Here is a 6000-nt window from a genome sequence, read left to right as displayed (position 1 = left end):
AAGCCAACAGTCAGACAAGTATTATAGGTCCATCCTGAACTTCAAACCAAAGTTCAGTACAGAGGTACAATCCTAGGAAAAAACTTTGGATCTTTTGTGAAGGGGTCGAGGATGAACAAACAGGAACTTTGTGACCTCAAGAGTTGCGTTTTCATATTTTTACCGGATAACAAAAGCTTGAAATTGTTAAGAAAAAGTCTGTGAGACCCGATCTTGCTTCTACAAGAAACCTTACTGTATTTATTTCAGTAGACCTTGAATAAAATTTCTTTTATTTCTGTGTTTTTCTCCTTGCTTTTAATCTTATTTTGATACGCCCAAATCTGCTTTAAGATGAGAGGTAACACCGGATCAAATAAGACAAAGAGAGCTGGAGGGTGTTAAATCTTCATGGGAAATATTGCTCAGGTATGGAAAGAGTTAATCATTAGCCTCCTTATCTGTCTAAAGTGAATAGGGCATATAAATGCTTACAGATACACAGTTCACTGCAGGAGGAAGAGCAGAAAAAAGTATAGAGAAGCTGCTAAATTAAATACAGTATATTACGAAGTTTACTATTATCACCTGCTCTATTCATTTCATGGGAAAGGGAACCTATCACCACGGTTTTTACAAATACAACTAGTAACACGTTCCTATAGAGCAGTGATGGCGAACCTTTTGGAGACAGAGTGCCCAACCTGTGTCGCAAAGTGCCAACATGACAATTAAAGCAGTACCCTATTGATCCCAGCTGTATCACAGGTTTCAACCATATTGGTGACCTGAGGACACAAATACAATAGAAGGAAGATGAAGAAATTTGGATTATAGCTTCCTTCCAGGGTCCCCTGAAGAGGAAGAATCAGGGGACCCAGAGCAGGAGCTCCAGTTATAATACGCCTGTCTCCACACCTTCTAGCTTCTTGTGTAGTCCTGGCAGCCAAGGAGATGTCGGTTTAAAATAGCACTGAGAGTAGCACTCAAGCCTTCCTCCTTTGATCCAAGACAGCCATGGGTCTTGGATTGCAGGAGGAAGGCTTGAGTCACATCTAGCAAATTCTGTGCTGGGGTGAACACCTGGGTGCCCACAGAAATGGCTCCGAGTGCCACCTCTGGTAACTAAATATCACCCTCCTTTTAGCTAAAAATTGTTTCCCTCTCATCCCCAAAAAATCAACTTTGTTCTCTTATCTGGCATACAGTCAGATTCTGAGCAAGCCTAAGGTGGGGGGAGGGGGGGGGGCTGGTCATCCGGTCCTCATTTACTTCTCTCCTCCCCATGTCTTCTCCTTATACAAATATAATATTCTTACCACTAATATTTGCAAAATCTACTGGATGTTGGTATGTGATCACATGAGATGACAGCCTGCCTTCATGGATTTCTCTTCCCCATGTCTTCATAGAGGTATGATGTGATCTCATGTGATCAGATACATACATGGCATAGATTTTGCAAATGTTAGTGGCTAAAGGCACTTAGATGAGATCACCCTGGTCACATGATATGAAGTGCTTAATGGTGAGAAGGAGACATGGGGAGGAGTGGGAGTGAGTGAGGACGAGAGGACATAGACCCTTTGTATTGGCAGGATCTGGCTGTATGACAGGTAAGATAAAAAAGTTAATTTTATGGGGATGTGAGGGAACCATTTTTAAGCTAAGAAAAAGGTGGCATTTATTTAATTGGCACATTGGGGACCTGTCACTAACTGTATTTGCGAAAAATGAAAATTAAGGTTCTCTTTAAAAGCACTTTGTAGATGAGGAGAGAAAAGTAAATAAAGTGTATACAAAAAACTAATATCTTGCATTAAAAATTCTAAATCTTTTTAAACAATATCATTCACCAGTCACCATTCACTAATTAACCATTTCATCCTCTGTTTAGAAGCATAATGAGAAGCCCAAGTTCTTTTATGTGAGTTTTCTTATGAAATTGTGTTGTGGAATCCATGTAGTAATTCATGATTTCAGCTTCAAACGACCACATTGCAAAACAGGTCCCACAAACAGGAAAGGAGCAACCTTCCTGCAAGCGAAATCACACAAAGGCCACAGCCGGCTCATGAAGAGATAGTCACTTGGCCCAAACTGAATTCTTAAGGGCTAGATAGTTAACTATCTACTTTGTTCAGAGGTGATTGGTTGGTTGGGATTACTTTATAATGTACAGTATATTCACCATCACTAAGCAATGCAGCGCATACATGGAGCTAATCTATACTCCTACAGGATTTTTAGAAACATTTGCAGTGTTTTATCCTAAATCCTGAAGTCAGCAGTTTTCTAATATACTTTCATTAGCGGATATGCTCAGGTTCTGAAAAGGAACTATTCCAATGCAATGAGCAATAAAAATTCCTGCAACTCTCCCCTCCCCCACCCCCCAAATATAGATTGATCCTAATACATTAGGCACAGACCCAATAGTAAACCATAGTCTGGAGTCAGTTGCCTTATAATTCAACTACATTTCCTTACTGAGGACGACCAAAATTATTGCCAATAATTGCAATAATTTATTCCAAAATAAAAACTTGGCCTTCACCAGAAGTGAAAGAAACGAGGGCTAAGCAATGTGAAAATCACCACCAATAGTATGGGGCAAACTTGTTTGCTAACTTGTTGAGTCTAAAATAAACCCTGTTCCCTGATAATCTAAGCACATTGTCAGCACACAGCATCTCAAAGCATAGAGCAATCATGAAGTATATGCTTAGAGAATCTCGGCCCACACTCTGGAATTTTACACTGACCATCACAAAATTATACAGGGTAAAATATCAATAAAACTGAGTAAAATTGTAAAGGGGGTTAAAAATTATCTTTATTGTGTAAACATTACTAGGGGATTAAAATGTGTTTCTACAAATGAAGAAAGGTAGTGCAGCAAAAGTTTACAGGTCATAATTAGGGGCAAAATTAGCATTAAAAGGGGCTTGCCCATTAAAGAAAATTCTCAAATTTCAATTCCCTAGTGATGTTAACATAATAAATATAATTTTTACCCCTTACTTTACAATTTTACTCAGTTTTGGCTCCTATCATTCAGTGATGGTCAGTGTAATATTCCAGAGTTAGGGTGGGAACTCTCTAAGCAGACACTTCATGATTCCTCTGTGCTGTGAGCTGACAATGTGCTCAGATTATCAGGGTACAGGTTTATATACACTTTCATTTAGCTTCTGGGCATTCTACTAGTATCTGACACATAGAAAAAGAGATGAGACAGATCAGAGATGATGGGATGCATATTACACTTGACATTCTCTGTTATAACAGCCATGGCATACAGATCTGCTGTACTATATGCCTCCCTCCCCTTCCCCTGGAGAAAGACCTTATCTGCCTGTAGCTTGTAGCTTTACTCTCCTCACTATGTTTCTTGCCGCCAGGAAGTTTCTGTGTGAACTCGTCCTGGAATGCAAGGGTGGGGGATAGAGGCAGAGAGGAGCCCAGTGCAGCGCACACAGGAGAACGAAGGGATACATTTAATTAGGGCTTTGCGCCGCACTTTTGTCTGACTTTGCAGGTTATTGTAGGCTAAAACGGCTTGCACGGGTAAGTGTCTGTGCCGCAATAGTGTTGCATGCAACACTTTTGTAGCTCAGCATGCAATACAAATTAGGGGTCTGACTGATTCAGACAGAGCACCGTATTTAACATGCTAATTGTATCACGTGCCATATGTTAAAGGTGCACAACAAAATAGTTGGTGAACTCTGTCGGGCCAGTACAGGAAGCGACAGATTCATGATTTTTTTTGGGGCACGTTCTTAATGATAATAAAACAGTCTGACCGGAGCTCCTTGTGTGTCCTCTTATATATCCTTTGATAAATCGATGATTTCACTCCTTTCCCAACTATGTTCCAAATTCTTCCGTACACTTCCACACAAACGGTATTTGGATGGGAATAGATCGCTATTCAGACAGTTTTAAGCTGCGTTTTCTTGCATCCTGTAGCCAAATAGTGTACAGCTACTATAGAAGAGATTAAGCAGCAGATAGGGTAGTATGTTCAAATATATGGAGTTTATTTTATTAAAACATACTCACAAAATAGAATAAAAACATGCGCATATAAAATCCACCATGTGGACGCCAGACTCGCTAGGGCGAACTAGCGAGTCTGGCGTCCACATGGTGGATTTTATATGCGCATGTTTTTATTCTATTTTGTGAGTATGTTTTAATAAAATAAACTCCATATATTTGAACATACTACCCTATCTGCTGCTTAATCTCTTCTATAGTAGCTGTACACTATTTGGCTACAGGATGCAAGAAAACGCAGCTTAAAACTGTCTGAATAGCGATCTATTCCCATCCAAATACCGTTTGTGTGGAAGTGTACGGAAGAATTTGGAACATAGTTGGGAAAGGAGTGAAATCATCGATTTATCAAAGGATATATAAGAGGACACACAAGGAGCTCCGGTCAGACTGTTTTATTATTACTAATTTCTAGATGTGGGATCCATCTGTGACTGTTTGGCAGCTCCTATAGGGGATAGTGTGCATCACAAAAACACTTTTTCTCACGTTCTTAATGAATTGGTCGCACATAGCATTATACACGGAAAGTGCACTTTTAGTGAGGTTTCTGACTTTCTAAGTAAATGTGCGCCAATATGTCTACCTGACCATAAAGTCAGAAGTTTCAGGGTCGGCTCTAGGGGCAACCAAAATTATGTAAAAATTTTACAATTTTTGTAAAATACAAGTTTGTCTTGCAAAACGCTCACAGACTAGGTTACTCATAATCTAAGGATCTACTGTATTCTGTATGATAGAAGAGACACTTTAGGGAAAAGTCTATATGAGAAAAGGGGATGTAGGGAATATTTTTTTTGGAAGAGGAGCTGTAGTAAAGATTAGGGTCCACCAGTGTGTTAGACAGCCCTGGATCCAATACCAGAAATTCTCTAAATCTACAGAAGTGGATGAACAGCTACTACAGCTTCATTCTTGCTGTATAGATCATGTTGCAGGCCTTTTCTATCCAGGGACTCTATGGATAAAAGATATCCTTGAATAAGAGATACTTGTTTACAAAAGGTCGGGGTTTTCTGCCGGAACACAGGAAGGCATTCCTTTCTCTTTGTGTACTAGGCCCTGCCAGCTCCATGTAGATGTTGGCTGCTTATGTGTAAAACTCCCATTCTTCTGACAGATAATCCCATCTCCAGAAAGTGAGTGTACAGATAATAACCATTTTTTAGGTCCCACATACATTTTTGTGATTACAATATGCAGAAATTTGCTAGGTAGAACATCACCACATTCACTTATTTTACTGACTATTAGCTGAAAGGAATACAGGTTTACTATATAATCTTCAGCTGCATAAAAGATGGACTCCTAGCCTACAAGTATACAGAAAGCTCCATCTAGTGGTTGCTACGGACATACAGAATTGTATCATTTCTTTTCAGAGGATTTGCAGCTCTGGCTGAAATAAGATTTTTTTTTTTTTACCAAGCAATTTATATAAGAAGGTTGGATCTTTATAGATCCTTAATATCAAAATTCTGATCAAGGACATATACCTTTCAAATGGCAGCATTCTGCTCAGTCTTTGACACTGTGTTTGTAAGCTAGAACAAGGTGAACTACACAGAGAAATACTATAAAGAATATTTTTTATGATTAACAAACTCCGCTATTTTGGTTCAATAAAAAGGGCGCAAGTTAACCCCTTAGTGACTTGGAGTCATTGATGCCTGAATGTCCAGGTCAAATTTTTGGCAGTTCTTCTTTATATGATATCATCTCTGGATATCTTTGAAAGTTGTAAAATTTAATGAGCCTTTACCAAAATATGTTAAAAATATATTTGGCGTTAATCTGTCACCCTTCCCCATGTTTAGCTATAGATGCAGAGGGTGCATGTACTCTCAGCTCTGTCTCTCTGCAGCTCCGTCTCCGTTCTGCCTTTAGCAGGCAGGGGGCACAGAACTGTGGCACCCAGAAACAAAGGGTGTTTCTCGTAGTCACAGTACCAGAGAC

The sequence above is a fragment of the Engystomops pustulosus genome, chromosome 4, assembly GCF_040894005.1.
Source record: "Engystomops pustulosus chromosome 4, aEngPut4.maternal, whole genome shotgun sequence".
NCBI lineage: Eukaryota > Metazoa > Chordata > Amphibia > Anura > Leptodactylidae > Engystomops > Engystomops pustulosus.
This window is presented reverse-complemented; position numbering follows the sequence as displayed.